This window comes from Mycteria americana, chromosome 10 (assembly GCF_035582795.1).
Source record: "Mycteria americana isolate JAX WOST 10 ecotype Jacksonville Zoo and Gardens chromosome 10, USCA_MyAme_1.0, whole genome shotgun sequence".
NCBI lineage: Eukaryota > Metazoa > Chordata > Aves > Ciconiiformes > Ciconiidae > Mycteria > Mycteria americana.
In genome coordinates, this window is record NC_134374.1 from 430600 (window position 1) to 453341 (window position 22742).

A 22742-nucleotide genomic window follows, 5' to 3' on the forward strand; every position below is an offset into this window, starting at 1 on the left:
TGGGCACTGGGTTCAGGTGTAGCCACCAGCAGGACAGGGCAGGACACCCCCTCCAGTGGCCCAGGAAGGTCATGGGGTGCTGGGGGGATTTGGGGCTGCTCCTAGGGGAAGGTGGCACTGTGGCATGGGAGGATGGCGGTGGTGCTGGGGAGCCCAGTGGCTGCTTGGTGCTTATGCAGCGGTGCTGAGCTCAGATGAGCTGGGCAGTGTGACCCGGAGGAGATTGCAAGGTGAACCAAGACGTTGGTTCCCAACTCCAGCTAATGTCACTCTATCATTTTGTGGCGCTTTTCCAGGCTAAAAATACGCCTACTGTTGGTGCGGCATGGGGTGGGCGCTGCACGCAGCAGCTGCGGAGAGATGCTTTGTGCTGCAGGACAGGCCAAGGGCAGCCAGCCGGTGGGGCTGGGTGGCCCCACAGCAGCCATAGGGCTGGCCCTCCCGCTCCCCGAGCAGCCAGGCGCAGAGGTCACCTCTTCCCTCCTCCTGCTCCAAGGTGACCTGGCACCTCTCTCCAGGGCTGTGCCAGATGCAACTGCTCAGCTAGCAGTCCCCAAAATACTGCGTGAGGGGAGAGCATCTTCAGTGACCTCTCTGAGCTGTGTTTCATCCCAGCACTGGTTCCTTTGCTAATCCCAGAGGGTCACACTGGCTCATCTGGGTGTTCCTCAGGAACAGCAGTTAGGACACACCGGCTCCTGTGGGTGCTCCTTGGGATGTGTCTGGTCCATTTGGGGACCAGCCTGGGGGTGGGGTGCTGCAGCAGGGCTCATTTCCCCAACGAGGGGCAGCGAGGCCTGAGGAGCTCAGCCCATCACTGTGGCTGTGGGGCTGCTGCATGTGCTAAGGAAATGTGTCCCTTCGTACAACTGGGGGGGGGCAGCATCAAGCCAAGGGACCTCACCTGTCCCTGAGTGTCTGAGCTGCTGGGGAGCTGAGTTTGGGACACATGAGCAGGTGGCCCGAGGGGACAGGGTTGGCAAGCCTCTCCCAGGCTTGGAGGCAGTCCCAGCATGGCAGGATGCAGCTGGGCCAGCCCCATCCACCTTCACCACCCTCTTTGCCATGGGGGCAGCTCAGCCCTGCGCAACTCTGCTGTCGCAAGCAGATCGCTCAGAGCCAGGCAATGAGAAATGCATGATCTGGCCCTGGGCCCATGTCTGCATCCATGATGGGACTTTTCAGGGTGATCCACAGGGATTCGGTCCCTTGTGCCACCATGCAGCCTTGATGTACGTCATGCCATCCTGGGGACTGCTGTGATGGAGGACATGTGGGCAGAGCATGGCTGCTGTCAGGGCCAGATGCTGTCCCAGATGGGAGCCGGCCGGGCGGCTGAGGGAGGGCCAGGGCATGTTGGAGCGGCCACACTGCCAGTGGCTGTGCAGCTCAGTGCTGCCTTGGGGAGCTCTTCTGCGCTCTGTCGAGGTGGTCGTCATTTGCACAAAGGCTGTCCGAGCCCTTCCCAGCATCCTGGAGCCTTTGGGCATCCTCCATGCAGGTTGGGGGGTGTTTCAGATGTTGCTCTCCTGAAAGCTATCAAAGAAAAAAAAGGGACCAACGCTTGTTCTTCAAAACCAACCCCTCATCTAACGGGTGCTTATCCACATGTGTCTAACATATTTCTGATATTTTATGGCAGGTTCTCAAGGAAATAATTCATATATGTCCCCCCATCATGTACAAGCAGGGAACTACCACCCTGGCCTGAAGACATGGCGTAGATGGTCCTAACTTGCTTTTTCCCCTCCATGGGCTGTGGACCTTGTGCTTCCTGGCACCAATGGTGCTCTGCTTTGAGTAAGCTACTTGGATCATATTTGCAGATAGAGCAAGTGCAGAGGGAACTGCAGAGAGAAAGCTGGAGCAATGGTAACCGGCTGATCCCATGACCTTGGCAAGCTGGGCACATTGAACAGGGAGATTTAATTTAGATAAGTGTCAAGCGAGACTCCTGGGGCCAGCAGCAAAGCCTGGCACAGATGCCAAAACCCTCAGTGGGCACCTCGCCCCCCCAGGGTGACCTGGCCTTTTCCCATCTTCGTGTCCCTTCTCTTTTCCCACGGGTCACCCCTTTGCTGCCTGCCTTGTCCTCAGAGCGCCCTGGGGTGCTGGAGGGGAATTACAGGGACGAAGCTTGGACTGGCGCAGAGCTCGCTCTTGGCTGAGCATGCTCCCATTTCTGCTCCCAGAAATGGCCCTGCTTGGTGAAGCTGGCGATCAAATGGGGTTGGGATCTGCCAGTGAGCTGCGGGGAGCAGTGCTGGGGGTGACAGCACTAGTCTGACCCCTGCTCTGGTTGCTTGCAGCATTTCCAGTTACTCTGGGGAAAATCTACTGGATTTTGACACTGCAAGACCACCCAGCCCCTAACGTCTGCCTGCCCTAGCCCCACACCCCTCAGCTCTTTGCCCTGCCTGAGCCTGGGAAGGAGAGGAGCTGCTGTGCAAAATCAATGCTGCAGCCACTGCCGGGCTAAAGGGTGTTGCATCAGCTAAGACAGATGGGGGATGTGGGACAGGGTCAGCGTGGTCCCCCAGTCTCCTCCCTGCTTTGGGGTACCCAGCTCTGTGCATCCTTGGCCACGGTTGCCATGGCAATGCGCATCCTTCGCTGCAGCAGGAGCGCTTGCAGGCTTTGATGAGCTCTGTTTGCTGTTCTCGCCTCTGTGGCTCTCCTGCCCTTGACCCCAGCGGTCTCCAAGCATGAAAGCAGAAGCAGATCACCGCAAGCAAAACGTGCGTTAGCGCTACATGGCACTAACTGCAGGCTGCCCACCTCAGCCTAATTGGATGAGATTTTTTTTTTTCCCCACTAGAGACCCCCGGGAGGGACAAGTTTGGAAAATGAAGCATTACACATCTGCAGCATCAGACAGCAAGCAGGGGGGAGAAGGAATAAGAAAACAGCCCCCCAGCCCTGTGCCCCCCCACTGACTCCCCCCCAGCACAGCCGCCGTGGTGGAGATGAAGGATTTGTCTAATTAGACGACAAATCCTCCCGCTGCTGCACAGATGCAAACAGCAGCAGCTCAGGCAGTGACTGGGGGAATCTGGGCTGTGAGAGTCGGGGTGCGGGGCCACCATGATGGCACCTGCATCCCACGGAGCTGGTGTGTGTCACGGTGCCAACAAAGCCGTCACTGTGCCCCCACATGACAGCATGCTGGGTGCTACCTGCTGGTGGTGGTCATGTGGCTGCAGAGGATGGTGCCATGAGGACCGTAGTGTGACGCCAGGTTCGCTCCCCCACTCTGTCCTCTGCCTCCCACTCTGTTATGGGCTCTGGTGTGGCTGTCCTGGGGTCCCTGCTGCAAGTGGCATCCTGGCAAAGGTATCTTATCCATCCCCATGTCTCATCACCTTGCCATCCCCAGGTAGCAAGGCCGATTCTCCCTGTGCAGCTGCTGGCATGGAGGGGCTGCATAGCAGCATCACCTAAGTAAATGTAACAACTGGAGCAGCAAATGAGTCCCCTGTCCCCAGAGCTACCCCAGGAGAGGACCCTGCATGGCATTTGTGGGTTGTTTCTGCCCGGCTCAGCTGCAAGGGGGCACGCAGGAGGGTTGTGCAGCTGCTGCTCTCCAGCCGACTCTCTGAGAGCTGCCTGTGTCTGTGACTGGAGAGAGGCAGTGGGTACTGGGTAGGCAATGTCTGCATCTCTCACCTCTTGGTCCTACCATTGGGTTTGCTTTCCAGGAAATGCCGCAGCATGCTCTCTGTGGCTCGGGCATGAGGTGCTGTGATAGTAATCCCACCCTGGGGGCTCTCACTGCTGTCCTTTCTCCGCCCGACCCAGCCATCACCTCCCCAGCACCCACTTGCTCATCCTTTGGGAGACCCCCATTGCGGCTGGCACCCGCTGGCCATGGGAAGGGTCCTGCCAGCCTGGGGACAGGGCTCTGAGCGGCCAGGTCAGACCCTGTCCCCTGGTTCCTTGGAGGGGGCATCACCCCTGGCACAGGTAGGCAAGCTGGGGCTGGGGCTGGCATGTGGGTGGGCGGGAGGAGAAGCGTCTTCCTGGGCTCTAGAGCAAAATACAGGGAAAAGCTCCCTCTCGGGGTAGAAATCCAAGACAAAACATTGTGGGCACAACCTCCGCTGCTCAAGGACTGCCCTGGCTAACCCAGGACCTCCCTCAGCATCACTATCCCTCCTCTGGGCTCAGGAAAAGCATGGGACAAGTTAGCACCTCCTTGGCTGTTTGGAGGCACACAAATTCACCCAAGCCTTTCAAAATGGGTCCCATGGGCAGCAAGAAATAGATGGAGCTGAGCCTGGCCCTGGTGCTGCCTGCACCCTCCCTTTACAGAGCCCGCTCCAGCTTCACAGGGGCAAATAGAAACAGTGTGATCAGGACCAGGCTGTATTTGCTCTTCTCAGACTTCGTCGGCTCCAAGGAGGCAGAACGACATTTGTCTTTCCCTTCCAGGATTTTCTGAAAGGTAAATGAGAACAGTTCAAGAATATGACCCCATGAATGGCAGAGCGAGAGAGTAATGAACAGCCCGGAGAACATCAGTGTGAGGCATGTGTTTACCCTCCTTTAGGAAGAAAATCAAGGAGAAAGGCAATGGACGTGAAAGGCAAATCTGCTGGAAAATCAGCCAGGGGGGAAAAAAAAAAATCACCTTCTGCCCAAATCCATAATTAACCCAGGGGACTCACTGCACCGGGCAAGGAGCTTGGTGAGAATTTTGGGGGGAAATTAGAAACCAGAATAAGAAAGCAGTTTGGACCAGCATATTATCCCCAATTTCTGCAGTAAATTACAGGGCTATTCAGTGGGTAAAAGGAGCAGCGACCAGCCAGCAAGCCCTCCAGTGCCTGGGCTGCCTCTCACATCAGCTGGGCCCCGGGTTGTGCTGCCAGCAGCTGCCTGAGCCCCTGATTCCCCCCCAGGCATGGGCAGCTGTGCCCGCACACCTGCGCCATGTGGCCCTGCCACCCTGGGCTTCACAGCCTGCAAAAGATGTAGGAACAACGGGGTGGCAGCAGGGCTCCTGCATGCATTGCCTCCAGGATGCCAGACACCCTGCCCCGAGCATGGCTTGGGGGCTGGTGGCCCCCTCTTCCCCCCAGGCTCGCGGCTCCTCCTATGCCAGTGAGCGCAGGCATGGTGCACGGGCTGGACGAGGAGAATCTTCCAAATTTTAAAACCTGGTATATAAAAAAAAATCAGGCTCCTGCAGGGGAAAACATCAGCCAGGCACACCAAAAAGGAGGCGTGGGCAACTGCTCATCTTCTCTAAAGGGTGACTAGGCAGGGAGGTGAACTCAGCTTGGGTGTAATCTCAGCTGGTTGGCGCCTCCATGGCTGCCGTTCTGGTCCCAGATAAAGTCCGGCAGCTGACGCAGGCAGGAGACAAGGAGACAGGCACTGGTGCCAGGGAGGAGGACTCTGCCCCCTGAGTTATCCAGCAGGGCTTTGTTGCGCTGCCTGCAGCCCTGCTTGCTGCGCGGGTCCTGAGAGCCTTGGAGCATCCCTGGGGAGCTCAGGGTGTGCGGTCCCACTGCTGCTGACCCCCATGCGCAAGGCTGGTACCCATTGCCCAGTTCTCGGCTGAGCCCAGCAAGCGTTTTAGCCTGCTCCTCTCCCGCACATCCCTTGCCCTTCGTCTGTCATCCCATGACACTGGCCTGTCCGTCTGTCCTTCAGCGTGACTCTCCTGTCCTCTGACAGCCTCTGCCAGCTTTTCTTTTTTTTTAATTTAATTTTTATTAGCACATTTTGCAGGCTTGCAGCAACCCAGGAATACAAATAGGACAGCGAGTACAGCCAGGCCTGGGCAGTGGCAAGCAGGGCTGGCTCCGGCAGGCGGCCTTGGCACCACCAGGAGGAGGCAGCTGGACAGATGCTGCTGGTGCTGCTGTGACCTTCCCGTGGTTGCCGTCTCCTCTCCGCTTGGACGGGACAGCCTGGGACACCAGGAGATTTTGCACGGCAGGAAAATCCCTGGGCATCCCTGGCTGCTGCGGGCAGCTGCCTGGCTTGCCCTGGCCTCAGTGCTGCCCTGGGGCACTCGATAGCAGGACAAGTCTCGGGCTATCCAGCCAGGATATTTTTACCCGGCTGATGGGTGAACCAAGGCAGTGAGGTGGGTGAAGAAGGACAGTTAAAATCAGCAGCAGATAACAAGAAATTCAGCCTGGCTGGAGAAGCAGCTGCCTAAAAATAGCAGCAAGGTTCTCAGCTGTGACAAGATCTCTCGCTGCCCCATGTATAATGGATAAAGGTACCGCAAACGCCGTCGCTGGCTCCTCTTGGGTGTACCAGGGCTGTGCCTGCACTTTGGGGGTGCAGGGTGGAGGGGCTTTCTGTGTTTTGCAGGGTCAGCACCCACTGAAGCATGATTTTGGCCACTGTGTATCTTTGAAAACCTGGTCCCGTGCCCAGGCCAGTGCAGAATATGAGTCTGCGGGGATGTAAGCAAAGAAATCAAGGGCAGGAGGGGGAATATCCTCCCTGAGACTGCGGGGCTGTGGCAGCCGAGAGCAAGCAGGAAACCTTCTTCTCCCAGCTAGCCCCCACTGCGACTTGCCTCCCCACTGCCTTCTGGCTCTTCCCGGGGAGGGCTGCCCATGTGCCTGGCATGCCTGTTGTGTGCCAGGGGGCCAGGGCAAGCAGGAGGCTGTCCTGTGCCATCAGCGTGATGGGAGTGGGTGTGACAGGCTGTCTGCGGTGATTACGGGTGAGATGGCTGCATAGGGGAAAGGGGACAGGGAGGATGCTTTGTTTCTCTGCCCCATATGCTCCTGCTTGCTTTCCCATCTCGCTTCTTTGCCTTAATGTGGTGGAGCGGTGCAGATGGGCAGTGCCCGTGTGGCTCTTCCTTTGCCGTTGCTGTCACCTGCTTGTCCCTCCAGCCCCAAACTTGCCTTCCCCATGGCCCAGGGAAAGCCTGAGTCTGAGCCACAGCTGTGAAGCACCGAGGTTGGAAGAGAAAAACCCACAAACATCCCAGAGAGGCCTTACCATGTGGGAGGGTGTATTTAGAGATGTATATGTGTGTTTTCCTCCAAATACTTCATTTTGGTGCAGCTCATTCCAGTGTCTCAGTGCAGATTGCGGGTGGCTGGGGAAGGAAAGCCTTCTCCATGTGTAGCCCCTGGCATGCCTCATGAGGGGCAGCGTGGCAGTCCCGGGCTCTATTAATGTGTGCAGGTAGCTAAGCCCTTAATTACCCTGTGGAGGGTGGTTTTGGACATAACTAGCCACTGCCCAAGGGTCAGAACAAATTGCAAGGTGATCCGGATTGATTTATAAGCATGTTTATTTTTACCAGCCTGGCGTGGCCCCCTCCTGGCTGGCAAACAGGGATGCATCTCCCCTTCCCTGCCTGAGAAATAGCAGCATTTTCTCTGGCAGGGACAAGCCAACAAGGAAACTTTTATGCTGGCTGGCAGGCTCCCTGCAGCCGCACGCTGCCCTTGGGGCCTCATCCAGGAAGGGGCTAAGCTGAAGGATTGCTGCAAGCGTGCAGAACCGTGCAGTTACACACTGAGGATTTGCAGGAAAGGCTCTCACAACCTCTCCAACTGAAATGCAAAGGGAGAGGAATGCAAGAAGGCCTTTTCAGCATCCCCATGGCCACATGTACCCCTAGGGCTCTGCTTCCCCCAGTGCGAGCAGATGGTGCAGTGTTTGGTGTGCCACCCACCCAGCTGCTCAGTGCAAAGTACCTGCTGTGCTGGCAGAGGAAAGGCAACCCCAACCACTTGCCTGCACGCTTTCTTCTCCCTCAAGCCTTAGAAATCCAGGGAGGGGATTTCCCCCTTTTCCCCTCTCCCTGTTTTGCAGCTCTGCTCCCACGGGAGCACTGCTGGGAGATGGGCTGTCCCTACTGCCAGTGGGTGAGGCTAGCAGCAGCTCTGGGGGGTTTCCAGCCCAGGAGGGAAACACTTGCTGGCAAACAGTGCCTGATTACCAAGCATTTTAAGCCACTTTGTGCAGAAATCACAGTCCCTCTGAGTTGCCCACCTTCTCCCCGATAGGGTAAAGCTGCAGCTTCCCTCTAGGGTGTTCAGAAATTGCAGAGTCAGCAAGACTGGAATTCCTATGGAAAGAAAAAGAAGGGCTTATATTGTTTTCCCCGATGTCATTTTTATTTTTATATTATGTTATATTTTATATGTTAAATTTATGGGGGTTTTTAATGTCCTATTTTTTCCTCCTCATAGCCAGGGGTCCCCCTGCACTGCCCTGGGGTGCAGGCTGGGCCCTGCTGGTTTCCAGTGGCCGTAGGGATCACGGGCTATTTCCAAAGAGATATTACAAGGCTGTCACCCTCCCATGGCCATTATGACATGACCGTGGCTGGGTGACATCACTGCCAGGCCACCTGGATGCCACCTGGAGGGCTAAGGGAGGTGCCCAAGGATGCTGCCCACAGTGGTGGCAGAGGCTCTACCTGCTCTGTTGTCCCTCCCCAGCCCTTCCCATCTCACAGCTGGCTGGGGACACTGGGCAGCTCTCTGCCACCCTGTCTTGCAGTGGGAAAACAAGGCAGGGAGTAGTGCTGGGGGGGCCAGGAGCTGGGTCCCATCAATGCGGGGTGCAGCTGGCCACTATGAAACCCTGACAGTATTTGCACAGCTGCCCAAGTGGTGTTTCCCCCCCAACCCATTTGCAGGCGAGCCAAGAGGTGGCTGTTTGGGTGGGTGAGGAAGGGGCAGGGGTCCCCACAAGGTGGCCCACCCTGCTCCTGGCCTTCCGCAGCCCAGGGACCCCCCAGCCCACCAGCGTCCCCAGCCCCAGGGACAGCCAGGCCCTGCCACCTCACTGCCTGGCACAAAGCAGGGCATTGAGGGACACAGTGGGGCTTTGTCCACCCCGTGCCTGCTCAGAAGGGGCCGGTTGCCCTCTACAGGCTTCCCCGGCCCTGTGCTGGCTCTGCAGCCGCAGCACCCAGGGGAGCTGGGGGCACCCATGGGAGCTGTGGCACCCATGCGACATGGGTCATCCAAGGGAGCTGAGGTACCCATGGGAGCGGGAGCACCCAAGGGAGCTGGCTCTATCTGCTGCAGCCCTGGAGCCATACCTGTCACTTGGGGACTGTGGGGCTGTGCCTGCCTGAGCGCTGTTCCCCCACGGGGGCCAAGGGGCTGGGAAAAGCAGCCACAGAATTCCCATCAGAAGGGGGAAAGATCCCAGTTTGGAGCCCCCAAGGCTGAAAGCAGGTCCCTGGGACGGGGGACCTCCGTTCCCCGCTGGTGGGTGCTGGGTGGTTGGGGAGGTGACAGAGGGGCATCACTGCTGTCCTGTAGGGCCGGTCTCCCACACTGCCACAGCAGGCAGCCCGGGGCAAACACAGCCCGGCTGGGTCTAGGGGGGGTCCCCAGAGCCACTGATGAGGGGACACCCCATGAAGCTGCCCATGCCCCCCAAGCTGCTCTCTTTCTTTTGCAAAAGCCTTTTCCCCCAAAAGCCTTGAGCAGGGCCATGGAGTGGCTCTGCCCACGCAGCCACCAGGCACCCAGGAGCTGGCAGCCAAGGGGTGCCGGGGGGGGGGGGGGGGGGGGCGGGGGGAGGGGCGGGGTCCTATCCCTTTAAGGGGGGTGGCTGTCACTCAGAGAGCCCTTTTCTTTGCTGGAGAGCGGGACAGGCACCCAGAGCGGGAAATACAGGGCGAGGGACCACCAGGCAGGCGAGGGCTCCTGCAGACAGCACCAAAGCAGCCAAGCAGGCGGTCGGGGGAATTGACCAAGTCCAGCGCCATGGGTGAGTATGGGGTGAGGGTGGCAGACACCGGGAGAGCTGTCGCTGGTGGCTCTGGGGACCCTGTCCCAGAGCAGAGCACCCTGAAACATTCCTCTGGCACCCGTCAGGTCCCCGTGGCCCCAGTGTGGCCATGCTGGCCATGGGAGCTGCCAGGGAAGGATGCCTTGGCACAGCGGGGACAGTGTGTTCTTTCCCAAAGTGGTTTTCTGTCCCTGTGTGCTCATGCACTGTCTGTGGAGACAGATGCCATCCCTACAGCCAGTCCCACCTGAGCCCTCACCACACGGGCTGGAGAGATGAGAGCTCCTGCCCAGGGCTGGCAGGAGCTGGGAGGTCCAGGCAGGGCAGTGAGACCTGCCACAGCTCGTGCCACTTGTATGCCGGCAGACTTGGGAAAATGGAGGCACGCCTTGTGCCTCAGTTTCCCTATCGATACACCAGAGCTAATACTTACCGGCATATCCCCCAGGGCATCAGGGTGCTCTGTTCCCAGGGGTGCCATGGGCTGCCAGCACCCTGCCTCCTCCTCCTGCCTGCAGCGTATTGTTTGGCTCCGGCAGCAGCTGAGCCTGGGAACAAGGCCCAAGATTGTGCGGCACAAGGTCTCTTTTTCTCCTCCCTTCCCCTCCCCAGCCTTCCCCAGTGCGGCTTCCCAAAGCCCGAGGGGCTGGAGCTGTGGCAGGGAGCCTGCCAGGCTCTGCTGCATCCCAGGACCCACAGCCCCCTGGGAATGGGGCCATTCACCGTGCCCCAGCCCCGGGCACCTGCCACACCACTTCCTAGGTGACCAAAAATAAAAATAAAAAAGGCGTGTTTGGCCCAGCACCCTGCTGGGTGCACAGGGCTGTCCCCGTGCGTTCCGGCGAGGTTCGGGGAGCATTGCTGGCCAGGAGGAGTGGGACTCCCCCCCAGACCTGCCGTGTCCAAGGCAAAGAAGGGGGAGGGGTCCCAGCGCTCCCCATAGTGCTGCCTTTGTTCCCTGTTTGCTTTCAGCATGGGGCAGCCTCTGGGTTGGCAGTGCCAGGGACAATCCCCCATTGTCCTTGGTGCCACCACGCAACCTTGCTCCCAGTGGGAAGGGGAGGGCACTGCTGGCCAGAACCCCACAGCTTTCTTGTCCTTTGAGGGAGGAGATAAGCACTGTGGGGTCCGTGGAGGGAGCGTGGGTTTGGGAATGCTTCCCACAGGTCCTTTTTCAGCATTCAAGGCACAAATGCTGTGCCCAGATGGGATATGCCCAGGCAGCTGCCGTGCTCGGGACAGTGGGGTGCTGGAGCCCACAACTTGGGGAAGGGGAGCAGCTTCCCTGCGCAGAGGTGTTGCACACCCAGGGCAGCAGGTTATTGCAGCTTAGCTGGAGCCAAACTGACACTCCAGTGCAAACCCACCTGGCTGCCCGCCCTCAAATTGGGCAGGAGAGCGGCTGGCTGAGCACCCTCATTGGGAACCTGAGCAAATGATCCTGCACATTAGAGCCCCAACATGCAGAAGGAGCGGGTGCCCATGGCCCAACTGCTGAAAAAAATCCAGCATTTAGGCAACCCAAGCAGCACGCTGGCACGTGCCCTCACTTTCCCTACCCACACACAGGTACACGTGCCCTCTTGCCAAATATCTGTCCTGGAGGTCTAAATCTATTACACAAGCACTGACGTTCAGGGAACTAACACGGCTCCTCTCCATAAGCACACCTGTCCACATAATGGGGCTACTGCAGCCCATTAGCAGCTTGTTTGCCAGGTCCCACTGGCATTATGCTACATCGCCTTGTATTTCCATCTTGTTTCGTACGGGTCGGCGCTGCTGGCTCACCTCGGCTCCTTGTCCACCTCACACCCAGGGGCTGCCTTGCAGCCCCAGTGCCCCACACTGCTATCAGCCCCTGTCCCTGGGCACACTTGGGTGTAATCCTGCCTGGCTGCTTAGAGAGCTCCTGGGGGAGCTGCTAGGTTTGGCTCTCCAGCGCCGCAATGAATCATTTCTGGGTTTTCCTTCAACCTGCTTCCTTCTTCCTGCCAGGCACCTTTCTCTCCCTGTGCTTGCCTGCTGCTGAGCTGCAGGCTCCAAGTGCTCCCTGTCCCAGCAGTCCTGTCCCACCTCACATCTCTTCTCCCTAGGTTTGCTCGAGTGCTGTGCCAGATGTCTCATTGGGGCACCCTTTGCTTCGCTGGTTGCCACTGGCTTGTGCTTCTTCGGGGTAGCGCTGTTTTGTGGCTGTGGGCACGAAGCCCTCACAGGCACCGAGCAGCTCATTGAGACCTACTTCTCCAAAAACTACCAGGACTATGAGTATCTCATTGACGTGTAAGTACCCTGTTGCGGTGCATTGCCCTCACGCTGGGGCCCCTTGCATCTCCGTCTTGCTCTGGGCAAGTGTCCTGCCGGGCTGTCCAGGGTGATGCTGTCACCTGGGCACCATGGAGACCCCAGGCTGCGTTTGCTGTGTGCCGGTGCCGTGGCTGCATGGCAGGGTCCAGTGGCCACTTGTTTCTCTTTCACACCTGTTTTTATCTGACCCTCGCTAGATGTCCTGGCTAGTGCTGGACCTCTGCACCGGGTAGGTATGGAGGGCACAGGGGAGCCAGCAGTGGCCGACAGCCTTGCTTGCTACAGCTTTGCCCCAGCTCGCTCCTCTTGTGGCTTCACCTTCTGTTTTGGTCCCCCCGGGGTGGCACAGGGAGGGTAAGTCGCTGCGGCCAGGCTGCCCCAGCCATGCCGCATGCAGGGCTGAGCTCCCCGGCACCACCCCGGCTGAGCATCCTGAGCATCCCTGCCCGCTCCTCTCCCCGGCAGCATCCATGCTTTTCAGTACGTCATCTATGGCACGGCCTCCTTCTTCTTCCTCTATGGAGCTCTGCTGCTGGCTGAAGGCTTCTACACCACCGGCGCCGTCCGGCAAATCTTCGGGGACTACAAGACCACCATCTGCGGCAAGGGCCTCAGCGCAACGGTAACCGGGGGCCCGAAAGGGAGGGGAGCGCGAGGCCCCCAGCGAGCTCACTCGTTGCAGCGGGTGTGTCAGTGTTTGGGAAAGTGGCTAGGACATCCTGACAAGGTGATCTTAACTGGGGTTTGGCACCCCTTCGCGCGCCTGCAGCGGGTTTGCCACGCTTGGCGTGGCCGAAGGGCAGGCGACTGTGGCCGTCCGGGTTTTGGGGTACCCCAAAGGGAAGCGCAGCCCAGCTGCCCTCCCCTAGGCCTGCCGTGGCCCCTGGGGACCAAGGCAGCCCAAATGGCCACATTTAATGAAACTGCTTCATGTTTAAGCATTGGCAGGGAGAGCCATGAGGATCCCTGTGGTGCCGGCAGCCCGAGGCTCTCTGGCACCTGGTGCCCCTGGGGTTGTCCTCTCCGCTGTGCTTGGGGACCATGACAAAGTGCCGGCAAGGGGAGCCCATGGCCTGGGGGAGCGGAGGGGATGGCTGCGGTTCCCTCGGGGGCTGGTCGGGGTGTCACTGCAGAGGGAGGGCAGGAAAGCCACATCTGCACACCAAGGCGGGTTTTGCAGCTGCCCTCCCGCGGAGGCGAAACCCTGCTTGGCCATGGCCGTGGTTCCCCCTGCCCCGCACAGGAGATGGCAGCCATCCTGCTGCTGCTGCCGGTCACCCCCATGCACACGTAGCCGGCCACGAGCCTGGGGTTGATGCTGGCCCCGTGAGCCACAGGGGCGCCTGGCTCGGGCTGCTGCTCCATGCTGGCTGCTTGGGGATATGCTGGGTTTGGCGGGTGGTGTGGAGACGGATGCAGGCTGTCTCAGTCCCCTGCCTGCCCTGCACCTTCTCCTGCCTGGGGACCCTCGCGCTGCCCTGTCCATGTCCCTGGCTGCTTGATAACCATGGCTCTGCCCCGGCTTGTCCTGCCCCTTGTAGTTTGTGGGCATTACCTACGTCCTGACCATTGTCTGGCTCCTGGTCTTCGCCTGCTCCGCGGTGCCTGTCTACATCTACTTTAACACTTGGACCACCTGCCAGTCCATTGCCAATCCCAGCAAGACCTCAGCCAGCATCGGCACCCTGTGTGCGGATGCCAGGATGTACGGTGAGTGCCAGGTTCGCCACCCGGGAGCCAGGGCTCAGGAGAGGAGGAGAAGGGATGGAGGAGAGGGTCCGGGCAGATAAGGCTGGGATAAAGCAGGGGCAAGTGCTGAAGAGCCCCAAAACACCAGGGTGTGTGTGACACATGGCTGCGGGAGGCTGAGCAAGGCAGCTGGCTGGCAGCCGTGCCCGGCTCACCTGGCTCCCCGCCTTTCACCAGGCGTTCTGCCCTGGAATGCTTTCCCTGGCAAGGTGTGCGGCTCCAACCTGCTCTCCATCTGCAAGACCAGCGAGGTGAGCAAGTCCTGTCACCCCACGTGTGCTCCCCTCAGTGGGTGGCCTTGGCACTGGCCTCCCCAGCCAGCACATGGGACCCTGGGAGCTCACCCCTCTCTTCCCTTGCAGTTCCAGATGACTTTCCACCTCTTCATCGCAGCCTTCGTGGGGGCGGCCGCCACACTGGTCTCACTGGTGAGTTGGTGCTCCCCCTGCCTGGCCGTTCTCCTCCGCCAGCGAGGACATGGGGGCAGAGGACAATGGAGGTGCTGGGCATGGACATGACAGAGCCCATGCTTGTGTCATTTTCTGGCACGTAAGTGCAGATGGAGAATTCAGGCCATAAGAAGGTAAAGGTAGCTGCTAGAGGGGATCTGGAGAGGCTTTAGGAGACCACCGGGGAGAGGTCCTGCTGCCCGTGCGCTGAGTCCCCTGCCTCTCCCTGGTTCTCCTATTGCTTCACACCAGCGATGAGACACTGGGCTGTCCCACTGGTGCAGCGGGGCCACAGGGCTCCACGGGGAAACTGCCCTGTTGGGGTGCTGGGCTGGGGGATGCCACCTCAGGCGTACCCCAACGAGGAGTCCCACACCACTTGCCCTCCTCACCCACGGGAGCTTTGTTTCTCCTCCTCCCCCCTTGCTCACTCTCTTCACACCCACAGCTCACCTTCATGATCGCCGCCACCTACAACTTTGCCGTCCTCAAGCTGATGGGCCGAGGCACCAAATTCTAGCCCGTGCAGTGGAGCCCAGCCAGACCAAATGCCCTTCTTTTCTCTAACCCCGAGGCTTTAACACTGCAGCCATCCAACACCAGGTCTCCTGCGTTAACTTTGCCTTCGCCGCTGACTCCCCTCCTCTTCCTCCCTCGCATCCATCGTGCTGAGCATGACCAGGAAGGAGAGCTTCCCACCAATGGACACCTCTTCATGCACTTTTCTCTCTCTGCTCATCCGTAACTGGTTCACTCTAAGGCAAAGCCCATCAAAACCAGCCAGAGAAGAGGCGGGACTTACTCCAGTGTCCTGATGTTGCCTAGGGATGAGCAAAGGCCTTCATGCTCCTGGGAGAAGGAAATCCATGTAGGTGGCTCCATGGCTCCATTGCAAGAGGCTACCTAGAGAGAAAAGGAAGTTGGCCCAGTCTTGGTACCATTGCTAGAGACTCTCCTGGAGCTGTCTGCTGTCACCACCCATGGATGGAGAATAAGAGAAGGATTGATTTTTTTTTCCCCCTTAGCAAAGAAAGATAAATTCACCCCAAATTGCCTGCTGCAGCCAAGGCAAAGGGAGTTCAGGGCAAGGATCTTCCCATTGCGGAGAAGAGAGTGCTGACCCCAATGCTGATAAAGCCCTAATCCAGCTGCTCCCCTTAAAGCCTAAAGGAGTTGGGCATCTCTGTAGACAAGGGGGACTCTTGGCTTTACCCTCCAGGGAGCAGAGAGGCAGCAGATAGGTTTGATTGAGAGGGGACATCTCTGCGCCATGCCATGAGAGCGTAAAGCCAGAGCCACCCCTCCATAGGCAGGGGATGACCCTCTGGACTGTGCGCCTTTGCCCCCCCTGCAAGCGCCACACTCGCCGCACACTCTCGTCCCTTCACAATGGTGCTCTTCTCTGGGGTGACGTCTGCTTCTCTAACCTCCGCTGCATCGGAGAGCTTGATTTGTTTCTCACCCACGTCAAACGTAACTTTCCCTCATTCTGTCTCACTCTTCCTCTCACTTTTTTCCCCACGTTTCCTGCAAGTCAGGACAACTGTCTTGTGTCTGCCAGGGTGGGAGGGACTGGCAGTATCTCGCTTCCAGCCAAAACCCATGAAGGAGTTGAGGAGGGAAGGAAAGGCAGTGGTTTGGGGGTCACAGGGCAGAAACACATCCTGTCTCTGCAAACCAGGTCCTTTCTGGTGCCAGTTCAGTCTTTTCCCATGGTGGGGGGGGGGCAGCAGGGCAAGGGGTTTAGTGGAGACAACCTCTCCCCCACAACTGCTCTCCATGGCAGCTGGAGGAAAGCCGTCTGGCTGGGTAGCACGGGTCCAACCAGACCCACCAAAATGCTGTTTCCAGTCCTCCCCGCCAACTGGTATTTTGTTTTGCTTTTCCCTGCCTCTCCTTAATGCTAATCTTCATGTTTATTTATTGGAGAATCTACTTTCAGTGGCAGACTGTAGCTCCATCTTGCATAGATTTTTTTTTTGTCTGTATTATTATATTTTTTTAAGTGCCGGTTTCAGCAGGGGCAAGGATAAAGGAGCAGATCTGCAGAGCAGAGTGTTCGAAGGATCCTTGCTGCCAGCAATGCTGAAATAGGTTGGCCAGGCTACCAACGCACACGTGCTGGGGGGGGGGGGGGGGGGGAGGGGGGAGATGCCAGGAGGGACAGCAGGGTGGGGAGAAACCAGTCAAGATCTGGAAATTCACATTGACGCTATCTCTCTTGGGGGTTTGCTGGGGTTTTTTTGGTATCCATTTAACAAAAAATAACCAGATCCTCCTTCCCACCCTTGTCCCCAGACCCCAAACACACACACATGCACACAGGTGCACACACACACCACACACGCGCGCAAAAAGAGAGTTAATCAACTGAAAGTGTTTCCTTCATTTCTGATCTAGAATTTCAACTTGTTAACAAGCAATAAAAAGGAGCCAGTTTTTAGAGACTTATCTTACAAGATGTATTTTATAAAAATTAAAGAAAATAAATTAAAATTAAGAACATTCTGAACAAGATATACATCTATCTGTCCTTTTGTTGTGCTAGCTTTCCCGCACCCCCTCCCCTGGCCAAAAAAAAGGCAGGGAAGGGGAGGCTGCAGAGGAGAAGGTCCCAGACGAGCAGCGCTCGCCAGCCCCATGTGAGGACCAGCAGCCCCCACAGGGCTCTTCCCACCAATCCTTCCCACCCCAGCCATGAGGTTCATAACCCTGACTTCAAAATCTTTGTTCCCAGCTGGGGAGCCCTTAAAACCTATATTTCTCCTCCAGCCACCCAGGGAAAAGCTGGGGTCTTGTAGGAGCCGCTTGCTCATGTTTGGCGATGTACTGCTGCCCTTTAATACTTGGCCTACGTGGTGACAGCCTCTGTCACGTCTCTTAATGTAGCACCTGCAGCATGACCACAGCAAAACTCATCAGCATGGCTTGAGCAAAGGTTGTCGGCTCACATCAGGCAACGCACGTGGTACGAGCATGTCCAGAGCCAGGCAGGATGCATGATTCTCTCTTGCAGAGTCCTGTGTGAAATAGGATGGTCTTGTTTAGGCACAAGGGCGGACTCGACTATCACATGGCCCTACACGTCCTGTCCATGTGCTCTGTGGGTGGCTGCGTGCCATTTGCTGCGGGGTCGTTAACAGTTTGCACAGTGCTGGTGAGTGGGGAGGTCATCGGCTGGTGTCTTTCTGCCCCTGATCAGACAAACACTGCCCTTAGACGCACGATTCCACAGCAGCTACTCAAAAATTATGAATTCAGATGTTGCTTCTCTTGGAAATTCCCCCCAGGAGTTGTGCTCTGGAGCCTCTGGGGAGCAAGGCCACAGAGGCATGCTCCCAGCCCCACGCTCAAATCCCAGCACCGCTCCCATTTGCAGCGGATCTGCCCAAGTGGCAGATTTCAGGCACGGCTAGGTGCCCATGAGCAGCAGGGCAGACTGAGAGCTGGCAGGCTGTTACCTACCCGCAGCCAGGACTCTCGCTGCTCTTCCTAAACGGAACTCTAAGCCCAAATCCCCCTCTCCGCTCTCTCCCCTGGCTTCAGCCTCCTCTGGGCAGGCAGCAAGGCTTCCCATGCAGCCCGGCCAGGGGAGGTTTAGCTCATGCATTGCTGCTGCCCCAGCTCAGTGCACAGCTGTGCCTGCACCCCCAGCCTTGCCCCAGCTCACAGAAACCCGTGGGGCTGCAGCCAGCATCAACGGGGCCCTTTGTTCCCTGCGTTCCCAGATGCCATCACCCTCCTCTCCCCATGGTGAAAGGAGCCTGTGTGTGCACGATCAGCCGCTGGGCAAGAGCAAGCCAGGGAACAAAACACCATCTCTTTCCCCTGACAGGGACTGGTGCCCCCCAGCCGGGGTAAGGGTTGGCAACAGCAGCGCGAGGTAGCGTGTGAAAGCAGCCAGCGTGGCCACAATGCTGGGAAAGTCTGAGGGCCAAAGGACATATGTAGCCTCTTTCGGTTGTGCCCTTGGCTGTGTCCTGCTGCCACCCTACTTGGGGACATGGGACCTGCCCTCACAGCTCCTTCCCTGTGCACCCAGCGCCCTCCAGGAACTGTTTGAGAAAAGACAGGGAATAAACCCTGCCTCATACCAAACCACATTTCTACAAACTGGCCCATCACGAGAGCTCCAAGGAGGGGAGCCAGTGCAATCAAACACTTTCCCCCTGTCTAGCAGCTGAAATGTGGCTGCAGTTTGCTCCCACAAAGGCTGGACCAGAGAAAGGGACCCTGGAGCAGGTCCCATGCTGGTGAGCAGGCAAGGTGACTCCCACCCTTTCATCCCATGCCCTGCCACTCCGGGAGAGGGCCCTGTGCCCCTGCTAGCAAGAGACACGGGGCAAGCAAGCCCTTGGGACAGTGGAGGCAGAAGCCTCCCCTGCGCAGGGAAAGGAGAGGGGAGGGGATAGCGGCACCCAAGGTGTTCCTGTAGGGACGGCCACGGGTCCCCAGCCCTCTGCTGAGGCGATCCCGCCAGGCTGATGCTCCTCTCAGCCGCTTCCCTCGGCCGGGGCGGGACCGGCTCCCGCATCCCCGGTCCTCCGTCTCCTCCCCGCGGCCGCCGACCGCAGCGGCGGCTGCCCGGGCTAGCGCTGCCGGGGCAGGGGGCAAGGCGGGCGGCGTGCCCCGGCTTCTCCCCGCCCCGACCCCCGGACCCTGCCTCCCGCTCTGCCAGCCCCCCGCGGCGGCTGCCGCTGCCCTGCCGTGCTTCCCCGGGCAAGTCCTCGCTGCAAAGGCATGTCTCCTGCTCAGGGTGCCCTGGGGGCCTCCAAAACAAAGCCAGCCCACCGGCCACGCATCAGAAAAAACAACTACCGTCTCCTTCTAAGTGCCTTCACTTACATTGGGCTCGGTCCGGCACAGTCCAGTCAAGGGAACAGCAAACAAAAGCTACACGAAGCGTTCAGCAAGCCCCTAACTACATAGCAAACTCCTCTGAAGCCACACAGGGCAGGCACAGTCCCCTGTCTTGCTCTCTTAGCAAGGGCTCGGGCTCAGCCCTGGGGTAAGGCTGTGTGGGAGGAGCAGGTAGGGTCAGGGAAAGGAGGCAGCGCTAGAGGGAAACCCAACGGCTGCCTGCTGCCTTGGCTCAGCCCTCCATCCCTCTGCCTGCGCTAACACTCAGCAGAGTAGACAGCGGGCACACCAGCTGTGGCAGGGCATGCTCACGCTACTCCCCTCCAGCGGCTCCCCCAGCCCTGTCCTGGCTTCAGTTAGGGCAGGGAAAGGGCTGCAAGTGACGAGCGCTGACCCGGCAGGGGTGGTAGCTGGTGAGCAGCCCTGCCTTCCAGGGCCACAGCATGGTACTGCCGCCCATCTGCCCTAGAGGAAGCTCTCACCTGCCACCTCTCAGGCACCCAGCTGGTTTCTCTCCATTTCTGCACACAGTTTGGCTCTGCTAGGGAGATGCCCAGGGATGAGGAGGGAATAGCAAGTGGCAAGTCCTCACGGAAAGGACTAAGACTGACAATAGCACAGGCAAATGCTATACTTGGCTGCTCATGAAGACAGGAGTCCTGCGTCTTGCACATGGCCACATGCACCAGCCCCTGAAGGACCGCTTGAAGCCACCAGGAAAGAGCCGCTCCACCAGCCATGCAAGCACTGGGGTCAAGGAGTCCATCCCCAATTGCTTTTGCCCAAGCAGTCCTCTGTCCGTCCCAGATTGCTTTTGCCCAAGCAATCACCTCAGGAGGTAACCCACCACTTCACTGACTTCACAGACTGCAGCTTCCCAGTCAAGGGACTCTGACTCACCTGAGGCCTTCAGGCAACTGCTGTCAGAGCTGCCATTGCCTTCCACTGCATCCCTCCTTGGCAGAGCAGGGCGTGCTCCTTCCTCCAGAGCAGACCATGCCAGTGCCCCAGTGCCAGAGCTGCAGCAAACTCCCTGTTAAGAACTGGAGCCTGGAGTGGGGTTCAGAGGCTCCTGAAAGGCCATTTTTAGACTCTTTCTGTCTTTTTGCCCATCCCCAGACACATGTAAGAAAATGCACTCCCCAGAAAGATCATGTTCCCATAAACCACCTTACAGCTGTTCTGCCACGAGGACCCAGCCTCTGGAACCAGGGAGGAGCTGCACTTGGGAAACGCAGTGTGTGAGCAGCCTGGGTCACCCAGAGAGCACAGCAACTCCAGGGCATCTGCAGCCATTTGGCATCACTAGCCACCATCGCTAGTGGTTCTAGAGAATGTATCAGTTTCCTCAGCTCACCAAGCAGCTGCACGGCCTTACAGCTGTGCTACCTGGCCCAGAGCAGCAAAATCCTCAAGAGGGCTGTGGGAGAGAGGACGGATGGGACCAGGAGACTTCCCACCACTCCTCCTCATTTGCAAGCACACAGGGATACGCTACAGCATCTGTTCTGGACAGAAGCAGCTCACTGCTTTCCTTTGGAGACGCTCCTTTGCCCTCCAGGGATCCATCCTCTCCCCAGCCCATGACAAAACCCACTGAGCCCTCCGCTATTGCTTGCAGTGGCAAAGTGGGGAATGAGGGAACAGCCTCACTACCGCTCCTGCCTCTGCCCTGTATTTTCTTACAAACATCTCACATCAGAGGAGTCAGTGGTTCTGATGGTTTTAGACAGACCTTTACTGATGTGAGACAGCCTCACCCAACCCCCACAAATCCTCCAAGGCTGGGACATCTCCCACCAGGTCACACTGGCTGTCTGTTTTCAGCTGTGTTTTGAAACAGCTGAAGTAAAATGTTGGAGGCCCCAAGGTACTCCAGTTCACATTTAAAAAGCAGGATTTCCAAGGACTTCAAATCCTACACTGCCTCTGGAAGCATGGATAGGCAAGCAGACATCAGAGAAAAATAAACAAAAAGGTTCTGCCAACAGAAACAGCAGGCACAGACTCTGCAAACACAGATAAAGCCTCCCAAAATAAGCAACCATCCTTGCAGGACAGTGGAAGAGAACAGTCCCCATATGCTGACTTCTGTCTCAGCATCCTGTGGAAATCATGCCTGGTTACAACCCCCTGGAGCCCGAGGGACCAGTTCCAAGATCACAGGAAGAAATCAAAGGAAAGTACCCAGCTTGCTGCTGAGAGCCCAGGCTGAAAATTAAAAGGTAGTGACACAGGGAAGCAATGTGGAATATTTCTGTTACCAAAGTGTCTTCTGATACACTATTGAAAAAACAAAACTGGTCACTGGATTCAGCTGGTAAATAAGTTATATTCCTTCAACTACCAGTCTAGCTAGGCACATTCAGGAATAATCAATTCCTTTGATCCCTTAGTCACTTCTCTCTGCCAGACACTATCATCAACCCAGCTCCACATCCCTCAGGAGAACAGGAGCCAACTTGAACTTTGATAAACCAAGAAGGCAGCCACTTCCTGAATTCACTTAAAATACATCCATGTTTTATTTGCTTAAATAAAGGTAGAATCTCAGTTTTACAATTCCAGTTCTGTAGCAATAGCAACAACCACAGCAGCATGAGTGGACACAGGGAAGGGATGGCGGTTGGCACTGAACTTTGCAATAGAGTTCAAAATCCTGGCTCCTTTGGAAATTGTGCGTATCATTTAAAATAAATTAAACAATTTAAATATATTATACTATACTTTTAAAAATGTATTTTTAAAACACATAAGCCTAATTTTTTTTTTTTTAAAGTCAATGATCCAATGTCTGTTAGGAATAAAAGATGCTGTGTAACACCCTCCAGCAATCCATACCATCTGCACAGCCTCTGCACAATAAGGCTCTTGAGCTTCAGCTATCAGCATCAACACACACCCAGGGTACTGCAAACAGCGTGCTGCACCTGTGCCTCCTACACCACGGCTTGTTCAGTCTCTGCCCACTCCCACGGGAGGTGCCAGTCCTCACACAGACCCCATGAGATCCACGCTGGGGAAGCAGCAGTTTCACCTGCAGGGAGCGCCCTCAGCAGCCCCTCTGGCAGGGCTGGGCAGTGCACAAGCGCCTGAGACTGTTCTGACCCCGGGCCCCCGCGCAAACCAGCTCTGGGGGGAACGTGTGTCTGTTCAGAGATGTAAATCAGAACCACAGGTCGCAGTCTGGGATTGTGAAGGAAATACCAAGCAGTCTTACACTGAAGAAAAATCTAGAGGCCTGGGCAGGTCAGACATTGGTAAATAAACAGTAACAGTAACTTTAATATCCTGTAAAAAATTGTTGCACCTACAGAAGCAGAGCCTTCTCTTATATCTCAAGGGACCTGATTTTCCAGAGACTGCAAGCACTCCCTATCTATCCCCATGAATATGAGTGTTCAGCCCTGTTTAGAAATCACATCCCTCTAAAGCACTTTGCATTAAAGCTTCAGTCTCTTCCACACATGGCTGCCCTGCAGAGAAGGGCAGGATCACCCTGAGTTCCCCCAGAGAAGATTCCCTGCATGCTCAGAGACTGCTTGGCAATGGGGATTAGCTGCCACCAGCCAGCATGAGGGCAGAGATTGCCCTGCTCAAAAGCACAGCATAAGTGAGGCTGCTCGATTTGAGCTA